We start from the raw sequence: 22,305 nt of genomic DNA on the forward strand, positions 1-22,305 counted from the left end.
TTCGGGCATAAATGGGTACAATTAGTCTCTTCATAGGACGTGCTCGAACAAAAGGGAACAATTCATTCCATATAAAGAGATCAAAAGTGGCATTAGTCGCATGCTCCTTTGTGACTAATCCCGGATGTATCCCGGACTAATCGCATTTTTTGCAGGGTACTCAGTAGTACTACTTGTATCGCAGGTATACTTGTGTATACAACTACAGTTTAGTGAATTTTAAGGAATTATAAATATGTACACTAGTTGCCCGTGTAAAGCCCATTTATTATAACAAAATAAAGGGCGTAAATTTTCCATTTTAGGATTTTTTTTTATTTTTCATATTAATTCGTTTTCTTATGTTAGATCTTAAAATCTAATTAACTAAATAGATTTAACTTATACTATTTAAGCAAACAAGTTTTTTTTATTTTGCCGAAAATATCCCAAACTTTTATTTTTTTTATAGTCTCATTTGACTATTTTTTCTTTTATTTCGGCAAATTGGCGATTTTTTACGGATATCGGTGAATTGGCTGATGTTAATTGGTCCATGATATATGAATATATTTGTGTACTAAATATTAAAAGGTTTCAGAAAATGTATTGTGGTTTACTTGGTGATACTTCAATGTAGTTATCCCTTGGTATGATCTTTTTCCAGTTAATTTCTCTATTTATATAGTTCTATTCCGCGCTTTATTTCAAAGCGTATGCATATGTATTCTTTACATACTGAAGTGCGTTTAATTATATCAATAGTTAAAGAAATAGATAATGACATTTTTCTACAATAAAATATGTATATACAACTTAAAGGATCTGTGATCCTTACACTTAAAAAAAAATTAAATAGCCAACTTGCCCTGGATACTAAATAGGAAAAGATTCTTTATTAGATTTAAGATTTAACACTTTATTCGGTATTCTATAATTAAGTATGATAGCGATTAGTATGAAAGCCCCGACGCAACTGCCCTCTGCGTGGACTGCTGCTTCCTTCTATAACATTTCGTGCAGCTACATTCTGTAGCTAGACACATGCGACGTCTGGGTGTGAGTTTGGCCTTGACTTCCCGCAGGTGTCTTACTTGGCTGACATGTGCAATGCAAAAGTCCCACAACATTGTGAAATAGAAATATGCTGACTCCGCTGCAATGTGCATAGGTACTGACTTCGTTCCCATAAGTTTGCAGTTGCCCTTGAAGCGGGTGTTGGGTTGCAATTATGCTGCTTACAATAATTATGCTAGCGCAGCTGCAGGTGGCCATCAAACGTGGGAAGAATAATTATGCTGACACAGCTGCAGGTGGCCCATGGGACTGTGGGAAGAATGATTATGCTGACACAGCGGTAGGTGGCTATGGGATCGTGGGAAGAATGATTATGATGTAGGGGGCCGCGTGTTAACTTACATATATATATATATCCTAACCAATTTTTTAAGGCCATAGTCGAGGCAAGTGTCTATCATCATACAAGTGTATGTATGGTGATTAGCGATGCACAACACACATGTTTCAGGATCGTTAATTATGGGAAATCTCCACATAAATTGAGAAAGCCTACCATTGTTTTGTATCGCGGATTTTCATTGTCTAATGAAAATAGTTGTATGTATGTATGCATGTCTATTCATTTTAGGGAAATAACGTTTTACCAAATAATCAATCTTCAGCCTAGAATAATTCTATACATATATCATACAAGTTGATGGTGATTAGGGATAACGGCGCAATATATATTTTGAAGTCTTGTTAGTTTTTGAAATTTTTGTATGAAAGGCGGGAAACCTTGCAAATTTCTCCCGCATAAAATTACTATGGCTGATTTGTAAACGTTTATTAGCTCTTAAGAAGAGATATTTAGTCTTTTTATTTCTTATTAAAAAATTTTGCATTCGCCACTTAAAAAAACCCATATTTTTTGATACGGTTTTCATAGTTTCAACACAAACATTTAGGTAGGTACTTAAAGCCCGAACACATAAGCAGTTTTTCATATAGATGAGTTTAACAGAAGCTTATGCATTATGAGTAGATTGCGGGTATTTTTATGGAGAACGGTAGAATGAGCGATAATGGCGCCATCTGATATTGAAAAGTAGCCAACTCCCAAATTTTGTCGCAAGCAAATCATAAGAAGAAGAATTTGACATTTGCTTTGCCTAAGAGTGTTTGCACACTTTGCAAGGGAAATTATTTTTCCCACTGGTTGGTAAATTTTCTAACATTTTTCGGAATTAAACACTGCAATATAACAATCAAATATGACACAAAATATGTTAGCAAGTATTTTTGTTGTAGAGGAAGAATGTTTATAACGGTGCTTCGCGGAATTTTGTATGTAAATGGGCAAGGCGTAATAAACTTCAATTGCCAAGTCTGAAGTTCCTTCATGTTTACAAACGCAAAATCTTGGTTGATTGTAGCGATGTTATTGGAAGCCATAAGCTTGTGTTAAACGCATCTAACTAAAAAATGTCATTGTGCCGCGGCCTTTAGTACTAATAGTATATTCATTGGTACAACTTGTACAACGTTTATCTCATTGTGCTTCTCGATGAGACATATGTAGGTATGAATTTCTTTGGTAATGATATGAATGCGCACATATACAACGCAGACAAAATACGGGTATATACAACGTCTCTTTGCATACCATTGCTCATACAATAAAAACTCATTGGCGTGTAGTGCAGTGGATACTGAGACAGTATCAGTATGTCTCATTGTACATTCACGTGTGAGTGCATCCACGCAGGACTCTAGTGCGTAGCTACTATTCATATATGTTATACACTATTGCCACCAAAGGTTTGTGTCTCCGATTTTAGGTACACCCTGTTCTGTAGCTAGTTATATCACCACTGCCGCTAGGTGGGTCTCCTAAGCATTATCTAAGCGAGGATAAGCCATTTTTTACGCGCAAGCGTATACGTATAGCGTGTAAAAAAAATACGGCTATTATTAGATACTACAAAATAATTATAAACATTTTTTCACGTTTGATTTTTTAATGATGAAAACAAAATAAAAACAAAAGAATGAAAAGAGAGAACAATGAGAATTTTAAAATTTTTTAAACGTCATTTGCCTCTCACCGGTTTTACTTTGTAATATTTTTAATTTATTAAATTTTGATGAGCTCGAGGTAGTTTAAAAAATTGAAACACAGTTTAAATGTTTGTATTTCTAATTTTATTTGGTCGATATTTCGATCTCATTCTGAGATCATCTTCAGGAACTGTGGGCAAAACCAACAATTAGTTAACATGTAAACAATTTATCACCCTTAACATAATACCACTTACAAAATTGAATACATTTTACAGACTAACAAGATGTACGAAAAAAGAAAGCGTAGAAGTCAAATATATATGAAAATATAAACAATTTAAAACACCGTAAGTATAAACAAAAATCTGCAAAACCAATACATAGAATTACGAAAAAAAAGACAATCATTTGCATTAACATACAAATGTACATATGTACATATATATTGGTCCTCCCACTGCATTTGTTGTGTTGAGCTGCAATTCTAACTAGAACAGTGTTGTTGTCTTAAAACTAAGTCCCGGTAAACGCGCCAGCTGATCAGTGTCTATTTTATAATTTATTTTCGTGTCATTAGTAATGTTCGTAATGTGCAGCATTTCTAAAGTATATCTTTTGCCGTAATTTTTCTCCTCGTATAAAATGGATACATTATCGAAATCGGGATAATGCCCAGTATCATTGCAATGTGATGACAATGCCGTCTTATTGTCCGAAAAACTGCTTCTTAATTTCACATTTGACCTGTGAACGGAAATCCTTGTCTTGAGTTTCTTTTTTGTTGTCCCCACATATACCTTATCGCATAAGTGGGACCCGTCACCAATACACGGAAGCCTGGAAACTACATCAGACTTCCCTTCTTTGGGAATTCTATCCTATGTATTGCTATAGAGTTTTCTTAGCGTGTGTTTATAAGTTGACGGGATCTGATATTTATATCTGTCATAGAGCTTTGAAAGTTTTATTCTTTCCAATATTCCTGGAACATGAACTACTGATTTGTATATTTTTCCCTCTCCTTTGGCTATGTTGGTTCTCTCCTTATTTGTGGTAAAGTATGTTCGAAGTAATTGATTTACGGTTGTCATAGGGAAGTCATTCTTTGTCAAGGTTACTTTTACTTCGTGAAAAATCGTATCGCTAATCGAGAGAACTCTTCTAATGAAATTGCTTGCGGTGTATATAATTGTTTTTTTTTGTGATGTTTTGAATTAAAATTAATAAGTCTTCCAGATGCCGTGGGCTTTTTATACCAGTCAATCAACAATTTGTTATTCTTTCTGATAATAAAAGTGTCTAAGTAGGGTAGCTCTCAATTTTTTCCGTTTCTATTGTAAATTGAATTGATTTATTGAAGTTGTTAAGATCTTTGAGCATCTTGTCGACATCTTGTGTCCCAACAATCGCGAACAAGTCGTCAACGTACTTAGTTAGTAAGCGCGGTTTTTTGGCAATTTCCATCATGAATTTGGATAGTAGTTCCTCCATGACTATATCCGCTACGGCAGGTGATGCTGCTGATCCCATAGGCATTCCTGACCGTTGCTCATATATTTTTTCATTATATTTAAAGTAACGATTTTGCATTATGCAAAATTTAACTATGTTTAAAAACAGCTTTTGCGTTAACTGTGTATGGTCTTTTAATTCATTCCATTTTGAGGATATTATCTTTAATGCCAAGTCTACTGGAATGCTCGGGAATAAGGACACTACATCAAAAGACACTAGAATCTCATCATCATAGATATAGGTATTATTAATTTTTCGTTTGAAATCAATCGCATCGTTATCATTTAATTTAGACGACTTAGTTATATTTTCCAATATGTTAACAACATATTTGCATAATTCATACGACGGTGAGCTAATAGAGGAACAAATAGGTCGAAGTGGCGCCCCTTCTTTGTGAATTTTAGGCAAACCGTAAATTCTAGGTGGGTTTGCAGTTTTGCTTAAAAGTCGTTGTTTTTCTATTTCATTGATAACACCGTTATTAAACATTTTTTTGAACTAACGCATTGTTCTTCTCTTGTAATTTACTAGTAGGGTCTCGTTTTAACACTCTATATGTTGAAATGTTGTTAACAATCGTTTGCATCTTTCTATCATATTCGGCTTTTTCCAACGCTACCGTTACATTACCCTTATCTGCATTTAGAATTTGTATATCTTTATTCTTTTTCAGAAATGTTTTTGTGGCGAGTACCGTTTTGTTTATAAATTTATCCCTTGCAGAAATTGTATTCCTATTAAGATGCTCGTGTATAAGTTTAGTAAAAAAACTTCTTCCTATTTCTTGTTTTTCTTTGTCTTCAATAGTGCGTATAACATTCTCCTCGTCTGCTATGTTGGAATAAAGGAAACTCTTTATCTTGAATTGGAAGGGCATATTTCGAACCCAGAGATAAGAGCCAACGAATGTCCGTGGGAAAATCTATAGATGAAATATTATGAAACCATTCTAGGATCACCCTAATATTTAAGTTTTCTCTTTGTCTACTTTTGAGATTTTCGTATTTCTTAATTTGATTGGTTTTAATCTGCGCCGTTTGTTTGGTCGCTAACAACTCCTCACTTTGAAAAATTTAGTGGAATGTGTTGCTTCAAGAGATTGAGTTATCAGTGCTCTCAATATATTTACCTCTTTTTTGTTGTGCCTTAAAAGTTCATGCTTGATGTTGATTAGAAGGTTGATGAGTTTGTATTTCCCACTATTTATAAATGTGGCCACCACTTTGGATAATTGTTTGGGTATTTTGTTGTTGCTGGTATTATTAGTAATTACGTACATGATATCTTTTGTTGCATTATCAATAAAATTAGGACTTAAGCCACCTCTTTTTCACCTTTCAAAAAATTTAGTTGATGTTGTTAGTCTTGTGACTTGTTTCGTAATATGTTGGTAGCGTTTTATGTATTTGTTGGTCTGGGTCTTATGCTTGATGTTTTTGTACACTCTGGTTGTACTGCTTTTCTCTCGATGTGCTCTCCGTTTGAACATTTTAAAAATATTTTTATTTGCTTTCAAATATTATAATTTATTAAATTTTGATGAGCTCGAGGCAGTTTAAAAAATTTAAACACAATTTAAATGTTTGTATTTCTAATTTTATTTGGTCGATATTTCGATCTCATTCTGAGATCATCTTCAGGAACTGTGGACAAAAACAACAATTAGTTAACACGTAAACAATTTTTCACCCTAAACATAATACCACTTACACAATTGAATATGTTTTACCGACTAACAAGATGTACGAAAAAAGAAAGCGTAGAAGTCAAATAAATATGAAAGTATAAACAATTTAAAACACCGCAAATATAAACAAAAATCTGCAAAAACAACAATACATAGACTGACGAACAAAAAGACATAATCATTTGCATTAACATACAAATGTACATATGTATTGTTCCTCCCACTGCATTTGTTGTGTTGGGCTGCAATTCTAACAAGAACATTGTTGTTGTCTTAAACCTAAGTCCCGGTAAACGCGCGCCAGCTGATCAGTGTCTCTTCTATAATTCATTTTCGTGTCATTAGGGGTGTTCGTAATGTGCAGCATTTCTAAAGTATATATTTTGCCGTAATTTTTCTCCTCGTGTAAAATGGATACATTATCGAAATCGGGATAATGCCCGGTATCCTTTCAATGTGATGACAATGCCGTCTTATTGTCCGAAAAACTGCTTCTTAATTTCACATTTGACCTGTGAACGGAAATCCTTGTCTTGAGTTTCATTTTTGTTGTCTCCACATATACCTTATCGCATAAGTGGGACAGTTTAAATGTTTGTATTTCTAATTTTATTTGGTCGATATTTCGATCTCATTCTGAAATCATCTTCAGGAACTGTGGACAAAAACAACAACTAGTTAACATGTAAACAATTTGTCACCATAAACATAATACTACTTACACAATTGAATATGTTTTACCGACTAACAAGATGCACGAAAAAAGAAAGCGAAGAAGTCAAATAAATATGAAAATATAAACAATTTAAAACACCGTAAGTATAAACAAAAATCTGCAAAAACAACAATACATAGAATGACGAACAAAAAGACATAATCATTTGCATTAACATACAAATGTACATATGTACATATATATTGGTCCCCCCACTGCATTTGATGTGTTGAGCTGCAATTCTAACTAGAACAGTGTTGTTGTCTTAAAACTAAGTCCCGGTAAACGCGCGCCAGCTGATCAGTGTCTATTTTATAACTCATTTTCGTGTCCTTAGGGGTGTTCGTAATGTGCAGCATTTCTAAAGTATATCTTTTGCCGTAATGTTTCTCCTCGTGCAAATTGGATACATTATCGAAATCGGGATAATGCCCGGTATCCTTGCAATGTGATGACAATGCTATTTTATTGTCCGAAAAACTGCTTCTTAATTTCACATTTGACCTGTGAGCGGAAATCTTTGTCTTGGGTTTCATTTTTGTTGTCCCCACATATACTTATCGCATAAGTGGGACCCGTCACCATTACACGGAATCCTGTAAACTACATCAGACTTCTCTTGTTTGGGAATTCTATTTTTTTTTGTATTGCTGTAGAAATAAGGAGAGAACCAACATAGCCAAAAGAGAGGGAAAAATATAAAAATCAGTAGTTCATGTTCCAGCAATATCGGAAAGAATAAAATTTTCAAAGCTCTATGACAGAGATAAATATCAAATCGCGTCAACTTATAAACACACGCTAAGAAAACTCTACAGCAATACAAAGGATAGAATTCCCAAACAAGAGAAGTCTGATGTAGTGTACAGGATTCCGTGTAATTGTAACGGGTCCCAGTTATGCGATGGTATATGTGGGGACAACAAAAATGAAACTCAAGACAAGGATTTCCGCTCACAGGTCAAATGTGAAATTAAGAAGCATTTTTACGGACCATAAGACGGCATTGTCATCACATTGCAAGGATACCGGGCATTATCCCGTATTCGATAATGTATCCATTTTACACGAGGAGAAAAATTACGGCAAAAGATATACTTTAGAAATACTGCACATTACGAACACCCCTAATGACACGAAAATGAATTATAAAATAGACACTCATCAGCTGGCGCGCGTTTACCAGGCCTTAGTTTTAAGACAACAACACTGTTCTAGTTAGAATTGTAGCTCAACACAACAAATGCAGTGGGAGGACCAATATATATGTACATATGTACATTTGTATGTTAATGCAAATTTCTAAAGCCTGCATTATCATCCCTAAACCTCACCTGGAGAGGTCGCTGCAAGCACTCGTTGCGTTTCTTTTCCTCTTTTGGACTTTGCTCTACTCAAAGCGGTTCCGTTAAATGGAGTCAGTTCCTTAGGCCCTATAAAAGGAACGAAAAGCTATAGACTCTCCCTTGTTCTTTTACCAGCCACCACCAGGTGAGTGTTTTACCATACCTTTCATTTCATCATTTTATATTTTTAATAAAGGCCTGTGCGATAGGCAAGCCTTTATATATATACATATACCTACATCTTTGCGTAGTTAATTTGCATATTTCGTTTGTTGTTGGACAGCTAGGTACAGCTGGTAAGTTTCTCATTATCGCGTGTTTCAAGTACCGGCTCCCCATAGGTTTCCCGTTTCCGGAATTCCCGTGGTTTCCGGCTTCATTTGTCCCCGCACGAACATGGTCTTTCGAGCCGGATCTTGAAAAATTTTTTTTTAATTTTTTGGTAATAAAACCAGCTGCCATTAATTTTTCTTTTTGCCTTTACGCGTCCAACAACAAAAATTCATATCTTTTGTCTTTCCCAACAATGTTGCCTTTTTAAAACCTGCCCACCAATAATAGCCAAGTCCCATTGGAATTCAATCAAACACACCATACCAAAATCCATTGTGATTAGGCAGTGTAAGTAAGAAACTGCTTGTTTACATTTTGTTCTTGACACCAGTAGTTAGCCATTGCAAAAAAAATTTTCTGTAAGTTGGCAGGAAAAAATCCAATAATATCTTGGTGGCAGTATAAATTTGGGGGCCGCTAGACATCCACAATCCATCCAGGCCGCCAGAAGGAAAAGAAGCACCCGGAGCAGCAACAAGGTGTTGAAGGCCACAAGGACGGCAATCAAAGGAAGGTAACATTTTATGTGGAATAAGGTAACGTTTTATATATTTATATTTACATATGTTAAAAAACTAACGTAACGCCCATACTTTCTTGTGAGTTTGTATTTTATTTACAGCTTTCCGTCCACGGCATATCGCACTTGTGAGAAGGCGAGAAAAGCGCAACAACTAGTTGAGCGTTGACCAGTTTGCGCTCCGATTTCTCAAAACAGTGTGGCCGGGACCACTATAAGAATACCGGTGCCATAAGGCTGTTAATCGAACAGTCTCCACCTGCGGCCAGTAAATAATAAACCTTAGAAGTGAAAGTGGTTAAAAGTCCCTGAATAGCAGGGCAGTGCAGTGAAATGTAACGTGAGAAAAGCCCCTTAGAAGAGAGCAAGCTCCCAATACTCAAGTAAAGTGTTTAAAAATTCCTGAATAGCAGGGTAGTGCAGTCAGGTGCCTAAAAAGAGGGTGAATAACCCAAAAAAAAAAAAAACAAAAGGGTGAGCATACTAGGCCAGTTGTGTGCGAGTGCAAAGTCCCTGAAAAGCAGGGCAGTGAATCGATAAAGGTGCCTAAAAAGAGGGTGAATATACCCCACAAAAGCAGAGCATGCTAGGCCAGTTATGTGTGTGTGAAAAAGTCCCTGAAAAGCAGGGCAGTGAAGTGAAAAAGGTGTCTTAAAAGAGGGTGAACATACCCCAAAAAAAAAAAAAAACGCTGAGCATACTAGGCCAGTTGTGTGTGAGTGCAATAGTCCCTGAAAACCAGGGCAGAAAAACGGTAAAGGTGCCTAAAAAGAGGGTGAATATACCCCAAAAAAGCAGAGCATACTAGGCCAGTTGTTTGTGTGTACAAAAGTCCCTGAAAAGCAGGGCAGTGAAGTGAAAAAGGTGCCTTAAAAGAGGGTGAATAGACCCCCCAAAAAAACGCTGAGCATACTAGGACAGTTGTGTGTGTGCAAAAGTCCCTGAAAAGCAGGGCAGTGAAGCGATAAAGGTGCCTAAAAATAGGGTAAATATACCCCAAAAAAGCAGAGCATACTAGGCCAGTTTTGTGTGGGTACCAAAGTTTCTGAATAACAGGGCAGTGAAGCGATTGAGGTGGCTTAAAAGAGGGAGAATATACCCCAAAAAAAAGCAGAGTATCCCCGTAAAAGTGTATGTGAACAAAATTTACCAATTGGAAAATTCATAGCTGCATTGTAAGGATAATTAAACGAGGCTGTAAGGCAGCAGCAACCCTCCCACCGCATTCCGATACGGAGACATCTGAAGTCAGAAGATCCGCCACGGTCCAGAAAATAAAACGGTTAGCCATAAAACGGGTATACAATAGCAGGAAAGCGTTTGGCAGCTAAAGGCCAGGTAAGTAATTTATTTCAATTTCCCGCGTCTGTCTGTGTAGCTATTGGCAACGAACGGCCCACCGCTGTTGGAATCGGAAAGCAAATCACGACGTTCAAAAGGCCCACACGAACGGCCCACCGCTTTGGATATCGCGCAGCAAGTTTGTTAAAGGCCAACACGAACGGCCCACCGCTTTGGATATCGCACAGCAAGTTTGTTAAAGGTCCACACGAACGGCCCACCACTCGGATATCACACAGCAAGTTTTTTAAAGGCCCACACGAACGGCCCACCGTTTTAGGAATCTGAAAGCAGTAAGTCGACCAAACGCTAGGCACTAAAGGGGTGAGTTTTTTTTACTTTGCCTATTTTAAACAGTATATTGGTACTTAGTTTTAGTAACCCTTTAAGTTGCGGTGAACGCAGCACCCCTCTCTAGCTTTTCACCCCCTCGGCAGTGCTAAAGACAACTTTCACCCCCTTACGTACCTACAAGCGGAATATTGATACATAGTTGACCAAACCCCCTTAAGTTGCGACGAACACCGTCCCCTTACGCACTACCCCTATCTCACCAGTTTGTGAATAGCTATTTATCAGGTTCACTGAATATGGCCAACGCATAGGATTTCTCTCGCGCTTTTGATGCGCTTTGGAGTTTGAAAATTGGTTCAACGAATCTCCAGGGGCGCATCACACGGTATTTTCCTTAGAAATTCAAAAGGAGGGACTTAAGGCCCTTTGGAATGCAGTGAAGAAGTCTTTCAGCAGCTATTCTCGGAACCTTACCGACGACGATGACGGGGCCGCGGCCTTGCGAGAGGCGAAGGTTAAGTATCAAAACTGCTACACAGCATATCTGACGTGCGAAGCCCTGATGGGTGAGATCATCCATAACCTCACCCTCATCCGTCAACCCTCCTCCGCGGTAAATCACCTCTCACACGAGCCTGATTTGAAGGTGCGCTCCTGCGTTAAACTTCCACCGTGCGACACCGAAATTTTCTGTGGTGACTACACTGCATGGCCGTCCTTTCGGGATCTGTTTACAGCCATATATATAAATAATACGTGGTTAAGTGAGGTGGAAAAGTTATACCATCTAAATCACAAAACTCGGTGGGAGGCCAGGGATATTGTGAAGAAAACCCCACTCACTAATGAGGGTTTTGCCATTGCGTGGCAGAACCTTTCCGATAGGTTCGAAAATAAGAGAATTATGATAAATTCCCGGCTGAAAATATTATTTAATCTGCCATCGGTGACAGGAGAGTGGGGGACTGAAATAAAAAATTTACAGCGATCTGTAAATAACTGCATCTCAATACTGCAGATGCATGGCATTGATACCGACAACTGGGATGCAATCTTTATTGATCTGGTATCCAGCAAGCTGCCGGGCACAACACTAGCCTAATGGGAGCAGGGAATTACCAATAAAAGTGAGATTCTGGCGTGGCAGGATCTGGACAATTTCCTGACGAGCAGGTTCCAAACCTTGGAACCAGTGTCGGACATTCAAGGAGTTCGAGTTTCCCGCGGAGCAGTTGACATCCACCTTCGAAAAAAGGAAGGTATCAGCCAATCACGGCAATGTTTCGCAGGTAGGCTGCAGGCTGTGCCCCAATGTTCCCCATACTCTGAAGTCGTGCCCCAAGTTTTAGCAATGAAGGTAGAGGAGCGCCGTAGGGTAGTAAGGAAGTACAATTTATGTATGAATTGCCTCGCCCATTCACACGTTGGACGTAATTGTACTAGTACCTTTAATTGCATGATTTACCATCAGCGTCATCATTCACTCCTGCATCGCAACCCAAATGGAAACAGGCAAATTCCATCAAATGCCAGTCCCTCCCCCCAAACTAATACGACTCAACCATCTCAGTACCCAACGACCTCAGGGAATGTAAACGCGTTATACGCGGCGAATTTTAAGAATATTATTTTAGGAACTGCCATGGTACACGTATGTCATAATGGAGTAGCATATGAAGCCAGAGCTCTTCTGGATTCGGATTCAAAGTGGACCTTTATCACGGAGCGCCTCCAGAGACGCATCAAACTTTCAACACGCGCTGCAAACACCACGGTAAGTGGCATTAATGCCACGTCCGCTGCAAACGTGCGTAAAGTAGCACTGTTCATTTTAGGATCACCTGTCGAACCCCAAGCTCAAAATCGAGGCAATAGGCCTCATTCTCCCTCAACTGATAAGTAGTCTTCCCCAGTTTTCTGTCGACCAAGCCTATCTTGGTAAACTCCCCCCGATGCAGTTGGCCCACGTCAACTTTCACAAAAGCCAGCAGGTCGACATGATTATCGGTGCTGACTTGTCCCCGCGGTAATAAAAGGGTGTGTAAAGAAGGATGTCTTAGGCTCCTTATTAGCTCAAGAAACAGTGTTTGGCTGGATCCTAACTGGCCCAGCCCCGCTCCCCCTCCAAACGAGTCCAGAGTCTTGCGTCTCCCTCTATACAGAACTTTCCAGCGCCCAGTTAACGCGGTTTTGGGAATTAGAGCAAGTTCCGAACAAAAAGTCCGTTACCCCCGAGGAACAATTTTGCGAAAACCACTATTTAAGGACAACGATCAGGAATGATGACGGACGGTACACGGTAGAATTACCATTTCGACGTGAGTTCCCCGACGACATCAATATTGGACATTCGCGAAGCAGCGTAGTGCAACAGTTCATCCGGAACGAAAGCGCTATGTGTCGAAAACCGGAGTTAAAGGACGCGTACCATAGGATGCTGCGGGAGTACATCACGCGGGGGCATATGAGTCCAGTGAAACCCACGGAGGGCAGGAACTCCTCAATTTCCTATTACCTACCTCACTATGCAGTTATCAAACCGGACAGTACAACCATGAAGGTGCGCGTGGTCTTCAACGCTTCCAGTCCCACGTCGAATGGAGTTAGGCTGAATGATGTTCTCTACCCTGGACCAGTTCTACAAGCCGACCTTACTGCCCTTTTATTAAAATGGCGCTTTTTTAAGTATGTGTTCAACGCCGACATCGATAAAATATATAGGCAGATCCTGTTACACCCCAAAGACACCCAGTTTCACAGGATAATTTTTCGGGAGTCCCAGAACGATGAGCTGGTAGACTACGAACTCCGCACAGTGACTTTTGGAGTAAACTGTGCCACGTACTTAGCTATCAGGACTCTCCTCCAGTTAGCTGACGATATCAGGGTTTGTTTCCCTTTAGCTTTCAGGATATTGAAGCAGCATATGTACGTTGACGACGTGCTCGCAGGTACCCATGACCGCGAGACAGCACTAGAAGCTCGTGACGAGCTCATAGAAGCGCTCAAGGGAGCTGGATTCCCCCTTCGGAAATGGACGCCAAACTCGAAAGAGACCTTGGCAGCGTTACCAAAAGAGCACCTGCTAAAGGAGGAGTTCCTGGAAATTGATGACCTCAGCGAAGCCAGAATGTTAGTCATACGGTGGAATGCGGTACACGATATGTTCCATTTTAGCGTCCAGGAAATCCCTACACAACAAAATTACACCAAACGTGAGGTTTTGTCTTATGTCGCCAAATTATTTGACCCCGCAGGATGGTTAGGACCCATAGTAGTAGAATCCAAAATCTTGATTGATTGGGATCATAGCCTCCCTCCAGACCCTCACGGGCGATGGGAAACTTTTCTAAAAAATTATACCCACATTTCAGAAATTAAAATTCCACGGTGGATTCATTTCACACCGTGGCATGAAATCGAGTTCCACAGTTTTTGCGACGCCTCGGAAAAGGCATATGCAGCCGCCTTGTATGTTAGAGTGTACGACCGCACAACAAACAGGACCCCCCATGTCAGTTTACTGGTAGGTAAAACCAATGTGGCCTCAGTTAAAACCGTCTCTTTACCACGGTTGGAATTATGTGGAGCATTCCTTCTGGCCGAACTTATCCACGCTTTGCTCCCCCAATTCGACGTAACGCAGCCGACCATATACAAATGGACAACCTTCGTGGCGAATCGGGTCGCAAAAATTGATGAGCTCGTCGGAATGGAGAGATGGAATCATGTGGAATCTAGCGATAATCCAGCGGACCTGGACAGTCGCGGTGTAACTCCGCAAGAGATGGCGGACAGCACGCTCTGGTGGCAAGCCCCAAGATGGCTGAAGGCGCCCCCATTGGAGTGGCCAAGCAAAACAGATGTCTTGCTTATGGAAACAGACCTAAACAACGAGCTGTCCGAGCTCATACCACCAGCGCTCAAGAACTCCCGGATATTCTGGAGCGATTTTCCTACTTTTCTAGAGCCTTTAGAGTCATCGCACGGATCTTCCAGTTCTACCGCAACACGCATCCTGTGCATAAGTTAACCCCCCGCAAGGGCACCTCAGATATCTCACCAGAAGAAATTAAAACGGTAAAAGCCCGGCTTATTATTTTAACGCATAAACGGTGCTACGCTGAAGAGTTTCGGATGCTAGCTTCAACTGATGCCGTGAGCTCAAAGAGTTCCATCCGCACCCTCAAACCCCTCCTCGATGCGGACAGAATAATATGCGTGGGAGGAAGTTGGGAGCTGTCGACGATACCCTCAACGAACGGTATCCAATTATTCTCCCATACGACTGCGCGATTTCGCGGCTTGTAGTCCAATTTTCCCATTTAATTTCCCTACACGGGGGAAATCAACTAATGCTACGAATTTTGCGATCAGGATATTGGATCGTGAAGCTAAAAAATTTGTTAAAAAATATAATAAATAATTGCAAAGTTTGTCTCATCTACAGGAAAAGGACTCGTGAGTAGTTAATGGCAGCACTACCGCCAGAACGAACGGAGCTTTCCCAACCCTTCACTAATACTGGAATCGATTACACTGGTCCGTTCGACATCAAAAATTATACGGGCAGGGCATGCCTATTAACGAAGGGTTATGTCTGCGTGTTTGTTTGCTTTGCTACGAAAGCAATACACTTAGAGGCAACAAGCGATCTATCGACAGCCACATTTCTTGCTGCATTTGCGCGGTCCATATCTCGGCGAGGCTGTCCCCACCAGGTGTATGCGGACAATAGGACGAACTTTGTAGGAGAAAACAAGGCATTAAGGCAAGACTTTCGGAATTTCATGACTGAAGCTGCTCGGTATACCACTATGTCATATGCCCATCAAGAAATCCACTGGCATTTTATTCCACCAAGAGCACCCTACATGGGAGGACTATGGGAAGCAGGGGTGAAGAGTTTCAAAACCTATTTCCGCAAAAATTTCAACTACTATGCCATTCATAATGGAGGAATTATCCACTTTTCTGGCTAAAATAGAAGCCTGTCTGAACTCGAGACCGATCAGTCCGATGCCTGACAACCCCGACTGCATTGAACCCCTCACCCTTGGACACTTTATGATTGGAAGCCCCATACTCGCGAATGCAGAACCAGAGGTTCAAGGAATATCGATGTCCTTCGTCAACCGATGGCAAAAGCTCAAAGCTATTCATCAAGGATTCTGCCAAAGATGGAAGGGAGAGTACTTGAAGGAGCTACATAAGAGGGTTAAGTGGCAACATCCCCAACGAAATCTTGAAGCTAACGATCTAGTGATTATCAAAGAGGATAATTTACCCGCTAATGAATGGCGACTTGGTAGAGTGGTGAAGGTTTTCCCAGGCCAAGATAATCGAGTACGGGTGGTAGAAATACGCACAGCCCGTGGTGTGATTATACGGCCAATAGTTAAATTAGTCCTACTACCTATCGAAACCCCTAAGTAACCAATTCTCTCTTTGCAGCTTTCTTTTTTCTTCTTTCAGACAAAGTCCTTCAAACCAAAATGGTCCGAGCCAATACTAATAATACCCATCGATGCATCTTATGTCAGCACAACCACCGAATTCTTCTCTGTCGCCAACTGCGCCGTATGGAACCAGAGGAGAGACTACGCGCCGTCCTCCTCCACCGCCATTGTGGCAATTGCCTGTCACCACGCCATGCAACGCGCAACTGTCCGTCAACAGGGCGATGTGACCGTTGCCATGAGTAACATCAAAGCCTTCTCCACCTATGGGAGACACCACGGCGAGAGGACGACGTGCCACAGGGCCATGACAAGGTGGAAAATCGGCCATGTCAGCGACCGCGACCATACCGGGCCCGAGAGCTGTCGGAGTCAAGTGAAGAAATACTGGAGATTGATGCCAGCGATGAAGACCTTCAGCAGATAAATGCTCTTGCACCAGTCACCGCCGAAACACCGGTACTCAGACCTTCCCTGTCGGGTATCCGGTCCATAGTTTCTCGGCCGCTTCCTTCGACCAGCGTCGAGCACAGCGACACAAACGAAGGCGCTCCGCACAACAAGGTCCACCCTGAGGGCTAAGAGACGCTCGAGAGCGAATCCAAAGGGCTGCCAGAAATGCTACGGGTTTTTCTGTCGTTGTGCCTACCGTATAGACCAAAGTAATGAGAAAGGGGACGAACCAATGCAGTCCGCGCGATCATCGACCTTGGAAAACCCATATCCACCATATCTCGGGGCTTTGCACAACGACTCCATCTGCTGCCACGGAATGAAAGGGAACACTGCGGCCTTACCTTGAAGGGTCTGAATGAGAGGGTGCAAATCCAGGCAAAGGTCCTTGGGAGCCTCGTAAAGAGCGCCCCTGAGCGTACTATTGATGCGCGAGTTATGTGGAATGTCCCCTATACCGAAGAAAAAGGGAAAACAAGTATATTTTAAAATATACTTGTTCACCCAAAATAAGAACTTAGTTGTCTTAAGTAATGCTTGCTCAGCACTCCACATCAGGCCAGCCACACAATAAATAAAGTAAATAAGATACTTTGTTGCAACCAGCTAAACTGGGCTTTGTTTATGACTCCACTTTGGAAGCATGCAAATGTACAAACATACATACATTAATAGAAACCAATTCAGTTGATGCCTCTGCTTATGTTGTTCTACAGAGGCATAATAAATAATACTGCTGACTGCAACTATGTTGCAGCCAAAGTACATATGTGGGAGTATGTGAATTGTTGAGTGGGCTTAGTAAATAAGTAATTATGTATGTGCATCGGAAAGATGCCTTATGTATTTAGGTTAAGCAACATATTGAGAAAGGGCAGTTGTTGTCCGGAATTAAGTCGACCTGTCCATCTCGGTCGAGTGAAAATACTTAAAGGATAATACTTCAAATTTGGAGAACATATAAAATTTGTGTAACTAATTATATAAATATATTAAATAAAGAATTATAAATAATATCAAAACTAAGAATGGCACTTGTTTAGTGACGATCGAAATCGTAAGTAGTACCCTGCCCAACGTCTAACTCAAAGACTTAACTGGCGCAGTCGCGGCGAACCGGAAGAATTGTGAAAAAAAAATAAAAGGAAAAAATAAAATCGAAGAAAAAAAAATACATAAAATAATTAAATAAAATAATAATTAATCGGGCGACAACTCAATAATAACATAAAATAGAAATAGCAAAGAAAAATAATAAAAGGGCTGTATAACGAAGTGGAATAGCGGTATAACGAAGTGGAATATTGGAGTGTTGCAATCCGGCACCGAGGAAAAAGAAACAAGAAGCAGCATATGGAAATGGAATAAAGTATTGGTAAGAAAGGACAGAAACCCATAGCATCTATATACAGCAGCATCAAAGAAAGGACATTAAGCAGGGTGAGCAGAAAAAAAAATTTTTTTTTCATATTGTGATTAAGTAAATTTAATTGTAAATGCAAATGGAAATGGAAAGAAAAATAAGGAAGGAATTTTATGAGGTGGTGCTTATTGCTCAATAGAAAAGAAAAATAAAATAATAGTAATTATACAAAGTGATATCTGTAAAGAAGAACGGAAATAGTAAAAGGAAAGCAATCGTTTGCAAAATATTGTTCGATAGAAGAAAAAAAAATATATAGATGTATTAATAATAATAAAACGAAAAGTGTTTGTAAAGGAAAAATAATATCTGTATAAGAAGAGGAAAGTTGTTTTTTTTTTTTGAAAAGGCAATCGTTCGCAAAATATTTTTTGTTGTTGTTTGTTTGTGTTGGTTTGTTGAGGAAAAACAAAGAAAGAAAAGAAAATGGCTCAAAATGTAGAGGCTTGCCTTGTGGCTATTACAAGACTGTTGCAAGAAAATGCTGCACAGCGTAATACGACAGTTAGGCAGAGGATAGTAAAGGATCTCAAGTATTTACAACCCTTTGAGGGTAATACAAAGAAATTGCCATCTTTTATCCAAACGGTGGATAGAATTTTGGCAGACTATACAACACAGCAGGAGGAAGCATTTAGGGTGGTTTTCGATCTGAAGATAGGAGGATCGGCCAAAAATTGAGGCAACATTTTCGGTCAACAAAAGACCAGATGTCGATTACAAACGACTTCACAAATTTAAAAGTAGGCTCAGTTGCCGAATTCAGTCGTAAAACAAAGGATATTCTTGACAATATCACCGAGTTTAGCGCTCTAAGCGAAAATGGTGGTACGTTGAAGGAGATACTTACGGGGATGCTCCTTCAACGAATTAAACAATTAGCGTCAGGTTCGTTTGCCTGCGCTATTATAAATGTTGTAAAATGGCCACAAATGGCGGATTTCATATATAATTTTATAGGATTGGATTCAAGAAATCTGAATCCAATGTATACCACAAACAAGCGAACACAAAATTGAAACTCCCGACCACAAAATAGTGGGTAAAGGCAGGAGAATAATTTTGCAAAGCAAAATAGCGGCAGCTATAATAATAATAACGGTGGTACGGCCGCGAATAATTCAGGCACGTATAGCGGCCGTTCACAAAATAATTGTTTTTCAAATAATAGAAATGGGCAGCCTAATAATTGGCAAATAAACGGTAGGTATGAGTCAGGTCGGTATAACAGGCAAAGTGGTCAACAGGTAAGTAACGGACCTCAGAACGGCCAACAGGTAGGTAGCCGACCCCAAAGTGGTCAACAGGTAGGTAGTCGGCAACAAAACAATAACTTTAATAATAATAGGCAAAATACCTCCCAGCAGACAAGACGTTCAAATGGGCCTCAACCCATGGACGTCGATGCTGCGAGTCAACACAATGACGAGTTTTTAACAAACTATCCTCAGGTGATGAAAATAAAATATTAATAATGTTAACACTATTTAATAAAAAGTTTTTGACATTGGTGGATCCGGGATCCACCATCAGTATTATGAAAAGAGAAACATTTTATGAATATAATTTGCCAGTCGTTGAGGGAAATAAAATAATAATAAATACATTGAATGGGAATATTAGGGGCGCAAACGAGAGAGTTGCCTCCCCCTGTCCCTCTGAATTTCAATATGTTGATAATGCAAAAATGAGGTGGTTAAAATGGATTTTAATAAACCATATGACCTGTTGCTGGGAAATGATTTTATATTAAAAAATTTCAAAATAATTGACATAGAAAATAAGGAAATTGAACTTTTGAATGGCGTTAAAATACCATTTTATTCAAAAACGATCCAAGAGCAAGTTTACGCATTGGAATCGGGAAAATTGGAAAATATTCAACTTGATCATCTAAAATCAGATGAACGAAAAGGGGTTGAAAATTGCTTAAAAAATATGAAAAATTAATGTATAGAGACGGGGACACCCTAACAAATACATAAACAGTGGTTCATGAAATAAAGACCACCAAAAACCAGCAGATTAATTCAAAAATTTATAGGTTACCTCCCAAACATGAAGAGGAGGCTATTAAGGAAATAACAGACCTGGAAAAGCAGGGTATAATTCAAAAAAGTAGGAGTAAGTATAGCTCTCCTATTATAATAGTGCCAAAGAAAGATGACAAATCGGGAAATAGGAAGTTTCGTTTGGTGGTTGATTACCGTAGGCTTAATCAGATAACCATTGACGACAAGTATCCCTTGCCAAATATTGAAGGAATCTTGGACAAGCTGGGCAAAGCACAGTACTTTAGCACTCTTGATCTCGCAAATTGTTACCATCAAATTTTAATGGCATCTAAGGATATTGAAAAAACAGCTTTCGTTTCCCCATTAGGTTTGTACGAGTATGTTAGAATGCCGTTTGGGTTGAAAAACGCCCCGGCTACTTTTCAAAGACTTATGAATGACATACTAAGAGAGTATATTAATAAAATATGTGTCGTTTATTTGGATGACATTTTGATATTTTCTACTTCATTGGAGGAGCATCTGAGCTCCATAGATAAAATTTTTTTAAAGTTGCAAGAGCAAAATTTTGAAGATCCAGCCGGATAAGTGCAGTTTCTTAAGGAAAGAAACAAAATTTTTAGGGCACACCTTAACTAAAGAAGGTATAAAGCCCAATAAAGAGAAAATTGCAATGATTTTAGATTTAAAAGTACCAAGAACAGAAAGACAACTGAAGAGCTTTTTGGGAGCTACAGCGTACTACAGGAAATTTATAAAAGATTATTCAAAAATAGCATATCCAATGATTAAATACTTGAAAAAAGGGTGTAAAATAAACCCTAATGACCCACAATATATTTCAAGTTTTGAGAATCTCAAATCTCTCATTTCTTCCCATCCAATCCTTAAATACCCAGAGTATGATAAGGAATTTTCAATCACAACAGATGCGAGTGATTACGCCATTGGCGCAGTATTATCACAAAAGGCTCAGCCAGTATGCTATATTTCAAGAACTTTGAACAATCATGAGCAAATTTATGCCACTACCGATAAGGAGTTTCTGGCAATTATTTATGCAATTACATATTTTAGATCATACATATATGGAAATAAATTTAAAATAATCACTGACCACTGTCTGATTGTGTACCTTAATAATAAATATAAGGGAAAAGAGTTTTCGCAACGTCACCAGAGGTGGCTTTTGAAATTGCAAGAGTACAATTACGAAATAGAATATGTAAAGGGAAAGAATAATGTGGTAGCAGATTGTTTAAGCCGAATCGAGAATTCGCCAAAGATAAATGAAAATAATGATAAGGAATCAAATTTGGAAATGTCGGATATGATACATTCGGCCGAGGAAGAATTATTGGAGCATTTTGCTATAAAGGAGGAAATTGTCAATAAGTACATGGTAGGAAGATAATAGAAATTGATCCTTTGAATAATGAAGTAACGTTAAAAAGAATATTAGAAAGGCACATTAAGGGTAGCAAAGCTGGAATTTTTTCTGAGGCTGAAGATAGGTGTTCGGCCGGGGTGCGTGTGCTCCTGGAGGTAGGTGGGCGCACCGGGGTCGATCTCAGTGGGAATAGGTGTATGGAATAGAAAATAAGCAAATAGACGAGATTTCTCGTTATAATATATATGATTTATTGGGTAAATGTAAAAATAGCAAAGGTTACAATATTACCTGAATAAACGCAAACAATTACGGCAGAGATCGCTGGCGGCAGATGTGAGCTGTACGGCTGTTGAAAATCAAGAGGCCGGTTGTATAGAAAGCTACAACCGTTGACCCGCAAAATGCTCCGTTTTGGAGGGGAAAGGCACCCACACATCAACCCCGACATGCATATGCATGAGTGCTGACAAAAAGCACACATACACGTGCATGTACATGCATGCAAAAGCATGAGGGTGATGGTGTGGGTGGTTATAAATTAAGTCGAGTATCGAGTATCGATTTGCAGAGTTGCATTGGGGGGATCGCAATCAGATGCGGAAAAGTTAGGCATCCTGCCTAAACAATAGGGATTATCATAAAATTCAATTGTTACTAATATCCATGTTCTCCTGTAATAGCAAGCTGGAATTCCTTAAGTGCACAAAGAGAGCAACAGATATCTTGCAGGAAGAAGAACTGCATAGACAAATCTCCTTGTATCACA

At 39.4% G+C, this 22,305-nt stretch overlaps 1 protein-coding gene and 1 pseudogene across 1 annotated transcript in view; one reads left to right on the forward strand and one right to left on the reverse strand.

Moving 5' to 3' along the window:
• Ca-alpha1D (Ca[2+]-channel protein alpha[[1]] subunit D) overlaps positions 1-22,305 on the reverse strand; it is a 6,221,746-nt gene that overhangs the window by 5,027,551 nt on the left and 1,171,890 nt on the right. The window lies entirely within an intron of this gene.
• The window catches only part of LOC137234340 (NADH dehydrogenase [ubiquinone] iron-sulfur protein 2, mitochondrial-like), a 44,696-nt pseudogene continuing 41,232 nt past the window's right edge, over positions 18,842-22,305 (forward strand).

The sequence above is a fragment of the Eurosta solidaginis genome, chromosome X (assembly GCF_040869045.1).
Source record: "Eurosta solidaginis isolate ZX-2024a chromosome X, ASM4086904v1, whole genome shotgun sequence".
In the NCBI taxonomy this organism is placed as follows: domain Eukaryota; kingdom Metazoa; phylum Arthropoda; class Insecta; order Diptera; family Tephritidae; genus Eurosta; species Eurosta solidaginis.